The sequence below is a fragment of the Primulina eburnea genome, chromosome 5 (assembly GCF_022965805.1).
Source record: "Primulina eburnea isolate SZY01 chromosome 5, ASM2296580v1, whole genome shotgun sequence".
NCBI lineage: Eukaryota > Viridiplantae > Streptophyta > Magnoliopsida > Lamiales > Gesneriaceae > Primulina > Primulina eburnea.
The window spans coordinates 41,220,700-41,232,841 of record NC_133105.1 but is presented as its reverse complement, the minus strand read 5'-3'; positions in this window follow the sequence as shown (position 1 = coordinate 41,232,841).

The following is a 12,142-nucleotide window of genomic DNA, read 5'->3' as shown; positions in this document are numbered from 1 at the left end:
ATTTGTTGCTAAACTTTTATAGTTTAGAGGTGAATAACACATCAAATACTTGATTCAAAAGATCGGGACAACACACGAGTCTTATTATCGTAATTAAATAGAGGGTGCGATTGCGTTTTAATCGTGTTTGCTATTTATTCGTACAAAGATTCACATCACAAACCTTACCATTCACAAAACATCTAGTGTGGAACAAATTCTCCCTTTGGCTAGTTTCCTCATCCTTGACCTGGGCACTCATGATCCGCCTAGTCACTAGCCCTTCTCCTATAACCGCTCCATATCCCTCATCGGGATCCTCCAACGCAGACATATCATCATCACTACCCTCGCCATCTCCCTCACTTTGAGATTCATACTCACCATACTCATTCAAAAACATTACCCTCTTATTAGGACACTCACTAGCAATATGACACAACCCTTGACATCTAAAACATTTAGTATCTCTAGAACGAGTAGAAGGAATTTCTGTTTTACCTTGCACTTCGTGTCTAGGTGCCTCTTGCTTTGTCTCACTCTTAGGCTTGGTCACCACTTTGCTATTATCACGCTTTGCCACATTTGGTCGCCAAGAAGAAGACGTACCTCCATTTGGTTGGTGCGGCCAACTCCACGTCTTTTGAGTTGTTCTTCTACCTTTATGGCCATTTGCACCATCTCGTCAAGGTCAAAGTAGTGCCTAAGCTCCACTTGATCTTGAATCTCCCTGTTCAAGCCACAAAGAAACGAGCCATGGTTGCCTCACTATCCTCCTCAATATTGGCCCTAATCATGACTACCTCCATCTCCTTATAGTAGTCCTCAACACTCTTTGACCCTTGCCTCAAAATTTGTAGCCTCTTAAACATCTCCCAATAATAGTGATTGGGCACAAACCTCTTTCTCATTACCCTCTTCATCTCATCCCAAGAATCAATGGGTCTCTCATTATACCTCCTTCTAGTGGTCACTAATTGATCCCACCAAATGAGAGCATAGTCTAAGAATTCCACCACCGCTAACCTCGCCTTCTTTTGTTCGGAGTAGTGGTGACACTCAAAAACAAATTATACCCTCTTTTCCCATTCTAGGTACGCCTCCGGGTCAGATTTGCCATGGAAGGAAGGAATTTTCATCTTAATGCTACCCATGTTACCATCTTCTCTATGCCCATCATTAAATCTACCCCTCATAGCTTCTCCTCTTCCTCTAACAACTCCTCTACCTCTTCCAATCCTACCCCAATTTTCATTTTGACTCTCCTCTTCTCCCCCCAAATCATATTCCTCATCTTCGCCTCTACCCAAGTCTCTAACCTTAGATTTACCCCCACTAGGACTCACTTCAATCCTATCCAAACGCTCATGTAATGACTCCATCTCAATCTTTATCATCCTAGAAAAACGTCCAGTCAACGCCTCCATTTGGACCTTAGATAACCCCGGATTAGAACCATCTCCTACCTCTCTCTCCATTTAATTTCAAATTTGTACCTGCAAGAAAAGGTTAGTAGAAATAAAATAATCCTCACCCAAATGCTCACGGTCACTCCAAAGAAATTCACTCGTCTTTTCTCTCAATTTTTTTTTTGCTCACAACAAATACTCACTAGTCACTCCAAAGAAAATTCACTCACACTCAAGTAATGTAACTCAAGTCCGAGAGTCCTCTCAAGGTGCTCAAGCTTTGTCTTTGAATTTATCAAACAATCAAGTTTAAACTTGTGAACAAATGCGACCGACTCACTTGGACTGTGTACACAAGAAATTCGAATATATGAAATATTTTTTTTTGACTGTGAGAGGCAATCGAATATGACTCTCTAAAGGAAATAGAACAATATATCAAAAAGAAATAATGGTGCATTTTCGGAATTTTTGTACTAATTTTTTTTTTTTTGGCTTGAGTACTACTCGAAAATCCCAAAAAAAATTAAGAAGATTGACCTAAGTTTCGAGAAACACTGTTTCACGAAAACTGGATGGTGATAGAACGAAACAGATCTGTTAACGATTGAATAAATAACACAAATCTAAAAATTAATAACAAGATACTTACTTGATTTCAATAAACCTGGCTCTGATACCACCTGATGCGATCCCGCCCACGAGATCTTTGATTTGTCCCGATCTTTGAAACAAGTAATTGATAGGTGTGATAATCGCCTCTAGATCACGCGGTCTAGCAACAACTAATCAACGATAGGAACAATCGCGTTCAAGAGAACCTCCAAAGAACACGTCCTTGGCAACCCTCGTGATATTCGATTGACAAACGCCCCAAAAGATAAATCTTTTGATAAGTTTGATTTGATACAACGCAAAAGTTATAACGAAACTTAAGCTTTTTTTTTAGAAAATTCTCAAAGAAGTTTCATAAACACAATCAATGAACAAAATTTTTTTTTTTACAATGATAGATTTTTGAGTAAATATTGTTCACAAATCTCAAAGATATTAAATCTAGTTACCAAAATAATTAAAACTCTAAAATAGAAAAAATCTTCTCTTCAAACGTAAAGGACACGGACCCCGTGTACAGGTCCGGAAGGGGTTCCGTGTAGGCACTGTAATTTTCATGTCTCGAAAGTAGTGGACACGGACCCCGTGCACGGGTCCGTGCTCGGGTCCGTGTAGGCTCGGGATTTCTCTTCCTCAAGTGTAATGGACACGGACCCCGTGTACATGTCCGTGTACACGTCCGTGTAGACTCCGTCGACCAGAATGATGCTTGAATAATGTTCTTTTGATCTCCAGACATATTCCCATGCATCACGAGCCCTTCTTCGTTGATCATCACTCCTTGTAGTGCCCTATTTGAACTTCCTTAGCCGTCCTTTGAACACCATGCCCGGCCAGATTCGCATCAGGGAAGGATTATATTTTCGTTGTTGTGGATAGATTCTCTAAGATGGCACATTTTATAGCTTGTCATAAAACCGATGATGCTTCAAACATTTCGGATTTGTTCTTTAGAGAAGTCGTTAGGTTGCATGGCATGACTAGGAATATTGCTTCTGGTCGCGATGTTAAATTCTTGAGTTACTTTTGGAATACTTTATGAGCTAAACTTGGTACAAAATTGTTGTTTTCTACTACTTGTCATCCTCAAACGGATGGACAAACTGAAGTTGTCAATAGAACTTTGGGAACACTTTTACGTGCTATTCTTAAAAAGAACTTGGATTGAGATTTCTATGGACTTTATTTTGGGGTTGCCTAGGACTAAGAAGGGTAGGGATTCTATTTTTGTTGTTGTGGATAGATTCTCTAAGATGGCACATTTTATAGCTTGTCATAAAACCGATGATGCTTCAAACATGGCGGATTCGTTCTTTAGAGAAGTCGATAGGCTGCATGGCATGCCTAGGACTATTGATTCTGATTGCGATGTTAAATTCTTGAGTTACTTTTGGAAAACTTTATGGGCTAAACTTGGTACAAAATTGTAGTTTTCTACTACTTGTCATCCTCAAACGGATGAACAAACTGAAGTTGTCAATAGAACTTTGGGAACACCTTTGCGTGCTATTCTTAAAAAGAACTTGGATTGATATTTCTATGGACATTATTTTGGGGTTGCCTAGGACTAAGAATGGGAGGGATTCTATTTTTGTTGTTGTGGATAGATTCTCTAAGATGGCACATTTTATAGCTTGTCATAAAACCGAAAATGCTTCAAACATTGCGGATTTGTTCTTTAGAGAAGTCGTTAGGTTGCATGGCATGCCTAGGACTATTGTTTCTGGTCGCGATGTTATATTCTTGAGTTACTTTTGGAAGACTTTATGGGCTAAACTTGGGAACACTTTTGCGTGCTATTCATAAAAAGAACTTGGATTGACATTTCTAGGGACTTTACTTTGGGGTTGCCTAGGACTAAGAAGGGGATGTATTCTATTTTTGTTGTTGTGGATAGATTCTCTAAGATGGCACATTTTATAGCTTTTCATAAAACCGATGATGCTTCAAACATTGCAGATTTGTTCTTTAGAGAAGTCGCTAGGTTGCATGGCATGCCTAGGACTATTGTTTCTGGTCGCGATGTTAAATTCTTGAGTTACTTTTGGAAGACTTTATGGGCTAAACTTGACACAAAATTGTTGTTTTCTACTACTTGTCATCCTCAAAGGGATGGGCAAACTGAAGTTGTCAATAGGACTTGGGGAACACTTTTGCGTGCTATTCTTAAAAAGAACTTGGATTGACATTTCTATGGACTTTATTTTGGGGTTGCCTAGGACTAAGAAGGGGAGGGATTCTATTTTTGTTGTTGTGGATAGATTCTCTTGAAAGGTGATCGGTTACGGTGACCGGAAGCGCAACGGAAGTCAAAAAATTTTTATTTTTTCATGCTAAAATTTCGGCCCCCATTTTTTGTGCAACAAATACAATAAAAACACATTATGACATTCATAGGGTGTTTTAGAATTTTACCTATCAACCTCTTGAGGTTGATGAATGACACCAACTAAAGTGTAAAACACTTTAGCTCTTGAGTGGATGAATATCTACAAGCTCACCTCCTTTCCTTCAAGAATTAGGCCCACCACTAGCTAGGTAAATCCCTTCTTGTTTTGCACTAGAAAAACAAGAAGATTTTTCAAAGAGAAGATAGTGTTTTCAACAAATTGAAGAACACAAAAGTGAAAGAAAAGTTTGAGAGAAAAATGCTTAGAAATTTCGGCCAAGTGAGATAGAATGAGGGAGGGAAGAGTTGACTTGGTAGTGCAAAAAGTTGTCTTGCATGCCATGTAATTTTTTTAATCAAAAGTATTCTACAACCCTTCACCTCCCAAGCATGCAAACCCTAGTGGGCTAGTAACTTTTACAAGGCCCATGGACTTTTTAATTGTCTCAAACATATTTGAGCGCAATTAGACTTTACTTGATTTTACTCAAGCCCACTAGTTAAATAATTATTTCAAATTGGGCTCTACAAGGCCCGATATTATTTAATTAATCCAACACTTGAATTAATTTAATTATTTGGAGTCTACTAGGCCCACTAGTGTTTAATTAATTCAACACTTGAATTAATTTAATTAAGTCCATAATAATGTTTATGAAAATCACAATTTTCAAATACATTATTCACTTGGCCAAATTTTAATTTAGGAACACTTCCATTAATTAAAATTTATATTTCACTCATAGAAGTCATACTTCTATTTTTCTTTACGCTTATAAACTCATTTATAAGCCGTTCAACACATTGAACTATTTTACTTCTCATCGGGATTTAGAAAGCAAGTACTTGTGTGGCCCTCATTGGTTCATTGATACAACTAGCCATGGGTTCACATCTCCATGTGATTCGGACTAAACATGTCCTTATTCGATCATACCCCAATCGCTCCATTCTAACTTATCAAATCTTTGATAATAAGAACGTCAGAACTCAAGTCTGATAGTACCCAACCAATCATGTTAAACGCCTAGTAACATCGCTTACATGATTCCTAGGTATCAAATGATAGTGCCTGCAAGAACCATTCAATTATGGTTAGCGTTTATTACGGTACCTTCAACTCATATATCCCGACCGATTCGACAACCATTGGTTTATCGAGAGTTGTCAATGAATCGATACTATGTGTCATGTCGTAGTTGCATCGATGGTGTAATCTATGAAACCCCTTTCATAATTACCACCATACTCTGATCAGAGATTTCAAACTACATATACATGAAAACACATAGGATATCCATACCCGAAGGTAAGCGGTGAATCCCCGACTACAATGCATCGACTCCTATATGTTTCGACAAAACACCCAACCATGCCACCTGATGACCCCATGAGTGTCGATAAACAAGTCAGAGTGTAATTCTAGCACATAGAGTCTCAATGTTGTCCCGGGTCATAAAGACTAATGGTGTACAACCATAAACTAGGACTTTTCCACTCGATAAGTGAGAACCACTTGGAAAGTCCTTTTATGGAGGGTTGTTCAGTGCACTCTACAAGGAGCACCTATCTGCATGTTCGGACATCACAATGTCCCCCTACCAATGAAACATGGTACTCACATCGCAGATACTAGTCTCTAACTCGAGCGGCCTATATCCTTCTTAGTGGCAGCTGAATTGACTAGGAACTGTTTAGAATATGCAGTATTACAAATATGAGTTTCATGATACTCATCATATGGGCATCTCATATTCTTTCTACTATTTGTATATTCAAGGGCTTTATCTATGCAACTAGCATGGGTATACAGATAAAGAAGTGCCAAAACGATAAATTCAAATATTATTAAAATAAAGACTGTTTATACATAGAGTTTAGTCATGAACCCTCGGCCAACACTTGGCTCGACGGGCACCTACTCTAACAATCTCCCACTTGCACTAGAGCCAACTACCCATATGCTTCAAACCCATCGATCTGCGATGCTTCTCGAACAATGGTCCAGGTAAAGGCTTAGTTAGCGGATCACCAACATTATCTGCGGAGCCGACTTTGTCAATCGTGATATCTCCTCTCTCCACGATCTCTCTGAGGATGTGGTACTTTCTCAATACGTGATTGGACTTCTGATGAGACCTTGGCTCCTTTGCTTGAGCAATGGCTCCCGTGTTGTCACAAAACACCGGGACAGGAGCAACTCCATTAGGAATGACGCTCAACTCTTGGACGAAATTCCTTATCCAAACTGCCTCCTTTGCTGCAGCTGATGCAGCAATATATTCTGCCTCAGTGGTGGAATCCGCAGTGCTGTCTTGCTTGGAACTCTTCCAAGAGACAGCAGCACCATTGAGCATGAATATGAATCCAGATGTTTACTTCGAGTCATCAATATCGCTTTGGAAGCTAGAGTTGGTATAGCTTTCCAATTTCAGTTCTCCACCCCCATAGACCAAGAACAATTTATTGGTCTTTCTCAAATACTTGAGGATGTCTTTCACAGCTTTCCAGTGTGGAAGACCAGGGTTGGATTGATATCTTCTCACTACACTTGGTGCAAAAGCCACGTCAGGACGTGTAGATATCATCCCATACATGATGCTACCAATCGCAGATGCATAAGGAATGCTGGTCATCGCCGCTATCTCTGCATCAGTCTTGGGAGACATAGACTTGGATAGGGACACGCCATGACACATTGGTAGATGTCCTCTCTTGGACTCATCCATCGAGAACCGCTTCACGATGGTATCAATGTATGTGGACTGGGTGAGACCAAGCAATCTCTTTGATCTATCTCTATAGATTTGTATTCCCAATACAAAAGATGCTTCACCCAAGTCTTGCATCGAGAAACTGCTTGCTAACATATCTTGGTTGATTTCAACATTCCTACATCATTCCCAATGAGTAGAATGTCATCAACATACAACACCAGGAATGTCACAGCACTCCCACTGACCTTCTTATACACACAGGGTTCCTCAGGATTCTTAGCAAACCAAACTCTTTGATTGTACTATCGAATCTGAGGTTCCAACTCCTAGATGCCTGCTTTAGACCTAATAGATCTTTGAAGTTTGCATACCATATGCTCACTTCGATAGATGTAAACCCTTCGGGTTGAGACATGTAAATCTCTTCCTTAATATCCCCATTAAGAAAGGCTGTCTTAACATCCATCTGTCATATCTCATAGTCATACCATGCAGCTATGGCTAGCAAATCCTTATGGACTTGAACATGCGACTGGGGAAAAGGTTTCCTCAAAGTCAACTCCTTGTCTTTGAGTATATCCTTTTGCCACCAATCGCGCCTTGAAGGTTAGTACATTCCCATCCGCCCCAAGTTTCCTCTTGTAAATCCATTTACACCCTATGGGAACAATTCCCTCAGGTGGATCCACGAGATTCCACACTTGGTTCGAATGCATGGAATTCATCTCAGATTCCATAGCTTCAAGCCATTTGCATGAATCGGCATCAGATAACGCTTCCTTGAAGGTCCTTGGATCACATCCATGGTTAGGCTCACCATGGCCCTCTTCAAGAAGCAGACCATATCTCATAGGTGGTCTCGTGACTCTCTCGGATCTTCTAGGAGCTTGTATCTCCTCTCTTGGCTCTTCGGGTGTGGGTTCTACAATTGTAGGTGTCTCTCGAACCTCTTCGAGTTCTATCATTTCGCCTTTTTCTATCTAATAGAAATTCCTTTTCTAAAAAGGTTGCATTCCTAGAAACAAACACCTTTGTTTCTTGGGGATGATAGAAGTAGTATCCAACCGAATTCTTTGGATATCCCACAAAGTAGCATAAAATGGATCGACTATCCAATTTATCTCCCAGTACCTGCTTCACATAAGCAGGGCAACCCCATATTCTAAGATAAGAATATTTGGGTGGCTTACCCATCCATATCTCATATGGTGTCTTGTCAACTGCCTTTGTATGGACATTGTTCAACAACATTGCCGCTGTCTCAAGCGCATATCCCCAAAAGGATGGCGGCAACTCCGTGAACCCCATCATAGACCGAACCATGTCCATCAAAGTCCGGTTACGACGCTCCGAAACACCATTCAACTGTGGTGTAGCCACTGCGAGAGAATCCCATTCTCCCTATTTAATAGCCAAGCCTGGTGTACGGTACGGTTTAAGTTTTCATAATTTTATTGACTGCTTGGTCAAGTTTAAGTATAGTTTGGATGTTAAGAGTTTCGATTTAGGATTTATAGTATGGTTGGTTATAGATGATGTGTAGTGCTTTTGTAGCGGCGTTACGATTAAATTCATGATAATTCGTATATTGAGCCAATTGGTATGAGGCCAATTGGAATGATTAGATAAGACATAGAGGTGTAACTTTCTTATTTTGAAGTTTGGTTCAAATCATGAGGAAGATAAGCCAAAAGAGCCCCGAAGTGTGTCGTGCGTTTCGTCGTACCTCCAGTGACACATGTTGGGAGAATGGGCATAACATTTTACTCAGACCTCCAAATAATCTGAAATTTTGAGGGATTCACGATAAGACATAGGGCTACAACTTTGGAGTTTACTATTTTTTCTAATTCGGAAAGGAAAAGGCGTTTTTGAGGCAATCTTTAACGTGGCAGTGCGCAGAGTGGCGCCCGAGCGGTAATATATGGCCGCCCGAGCGCCACTGCTTCTAGGAAATTTGGGTCTTGGGCAGAATCATTGGCGCCCGAGCGGTAATTTTCGACTGCCCGAGCGCCGGGCACAGTATAAGCGTGTTTTGGCGATTTTTAGTGCTTAAATAGAAGAATTGGTCTTATTTCTCTCATTTCTTTCTCTCCATTTTCGAAATTCTCTCCTTGGAGCTAGGGTTTCCTCATTTCCTTTCAATTTCTTTCTTTGATTCAAACCTCTTAGTGGATTATTGTTGAGGGAACTAAGTTATTTTGGGATCAAGGAAGCTAAGGTAAGCTTTTGGTTTGGTTATTTCTTGGTTTGGTGTTGGGAGAGTTCTTGGGTTTGTGGATTGTGTTGGTGTATTGGATTTATTGATTTTGTTGTTTGATTATTGGGTTATTGATGGTGTTATTTATGGATTATTGTTGTAGGATTGCTAGCAGAGAGATTAGAATCAAGAGGTTGCAAGTGTAGTAAGTGGAATCTCATTCTTGTGCTCTTATGATAGTATATGTATTGTGTTTCAATGGTTTTAATGTGTTATTCCCTTCCATTTGATTCATATTATATATTGATACACTTGAATGTATATTGGAGGCAATTGAATGTCTCAATTGTTATAAAGGGAATACAAGAGAAAGAGTCTTCAAAGTGTTTGATATAATGCCTAAAAGAGAGTTCAAATTGATTTATGGATTGATAGATACATAGTCAGAGATTGCATGCAATTAGTTGATCAACGACCATAGGCTTATATCCCTCAGAGTTATCGATTTATATCGATGGGATATAGGTACAGAGACAGAGATACTATATAGATGTCAATCCATACCAGAGAAATGAGAAATACCATTGTTTTTATTATTCATGCTATGATATTCATATTTCAGAGTTGATAGTATTTAATGTTTTCAGAGTATGATATGTATCTTTGCTATGTAAGAGTTCCACTTGCTGAGTTTTATACTCATTCAGTTATTTCATGTGATGCAGATAAGAGCGACGGGCCGGGACGTTGATTGTGGGCCGGAGTCATATGCATACCAAAGATGGAAGGAAGAAGTTAATTTTGCTAGCATTTTGACATGATCACAAGGATGATATTTTGCTTTTTGTTGTATCATTTTATTGATCATTTGTATACTTTTGAATATATATGAAATGTATTTTGAATCCTTCCTCCATTTTAAAGGAAAATTTTAAATTCCGCTGTTATTTTATAAAATAGGGTCAGAGGTGTCACATTTAGTGGCATCAGAGCACCGTTCTTCGGACTAATGCATATGACTTCGTCTACTTTCAACAATCCGGGTATGTCTTCTTCTACATCGATTCATTGTTATCTATTGATTTGTATTGTGTGAGCACATTGTAGGAATAGATGCCTCCTAAGAGGAAAGCCGTAGAGGGTGAGGATAGTTCTTCCTCTAGAGTTGTCGATGAGTTCGGCAAGTTGTTGAAAGAGCAAGCCAAGGTCCATAGTGAGCAGATCCAGCAGTTGCTCCGTATGCAAGGTACAGGCCAAGGTAGAGGTCAGGGTAGAGGCCAAGTAGCTCAAGCAGTTGGTACCGATGGAATATTTACTGCTTTCAAGAGGATGGATCTGCCTGAATTTGCAGGGTAGCAATGATCCTTTGGTAGCTGTAGAGTGGATCAAAGCTCTTGAAGCGATTTTTGATCATCTCAACTACGAAGACAAAGACAGAATCAGTTGTGCAGTGTTCATGTTGGTCAAGGCTTCACGCATTTGGTGGAATGCTACCAAGGTGGGTGTGTTGATGTTCCGACATTGAAGTGGTCATAGTTCACCGATCTTTTCTATGACAAGTACTTCCCAGATGCACTTCGAGCTAGGAAGGTGACTGAGTTCTTGGAGCTTCGTCAAGGAGGTATGAATGTCGATGAGTATATTCTGAAGTTCGAGGAGGGCTGTCTGTTTGCCCCATACATTGCATCCAACGACAAAGACAAGGTTGCCCAATTCATTAGAGGCCTTCGAGCAGAGATCATAAGGGACATCAATATGTCCAAAGCTGTGACATTCAAGGAGATTGTAGCTAAGGCTTTGTTGGCCGAACAGGATGAGAAAGACATTTCCAGAGAAAGACATGCGAGACAACAGGCCATGCTCAGAGAGGCCAAGGCTCAAGTCCAAGAGGGAAGGATCGTTTCAAGGGGAAAGGCAAGATAGAGCCGAGTCCAAAACCACCGGCAGTTCCATTTGATCCCGAGAAGCCTTTGTGTCCCAAGTGCAGTCGACATCATAGAGGAGAGTGCAGATTTGGTACTCATACTGTTACCGTTGTGGCACTGCAGGCCATATTGCCAAAGATTGTCCAAGAGGAGCGAGTAAAGGATAAGGTGCAGGGTCGCATCTTACCATGACGAAGGAAGGTATAACCATGATTCTTCTGTGATCTCTAGCACTATTTTAATTTCAGGCAGAGTAGCTACGACATTGATGATACATGTGCTACTCATTCTTTTATGTTTGAAACTATTTTGAGATCTTGGGTATAGTTCCTTCTGTTCTTCCCCTCCAGTTTAATGTTGTTTTGCCTTCGGGGATGTGTTGTGCCCGCCGTCTATTGTGTATCATGTTCTGTTCAAATCGATGAGGGGTGGTTTATGCTGATTTGATTGTTATTCCGATGGTTGTGTTGATCTTGTAATTGGCATGGATTGGCTATCAACTTACCGTGCCGTGATTGATTGCGTTCTAAGCTTGTGAAATTGCAAATGATGGCAATAAGGAAGGTATGCTCGCCAGTGCAGGAGGTACTTCGCTGGTCCTTCCTTTTATTTCGTGTCTTGAGGCTAAGAAGTTGTTGTTAGAGGATGTGATGGGTTTTTGGCTTCTATTGTGGAGTGGATACGATTGTGAAATTCAATATGTGAGGATATTGATGTGGTGCGAGAGTTCCCTGATGTTTTTGAGGATGATGTGCCGGGTTTACCGCCGGACAGAGATGTGGAGTTTGTGATTGATCTAGTTCCAGGTACGGTTCCTATTTCCAAGGCTCCGTACAGAATGGCCCCAACATAGATGAAAGAGTTAAAGACGCAGTTGCAGGATCTTGTGGATAAAGGTTTCATTCGAC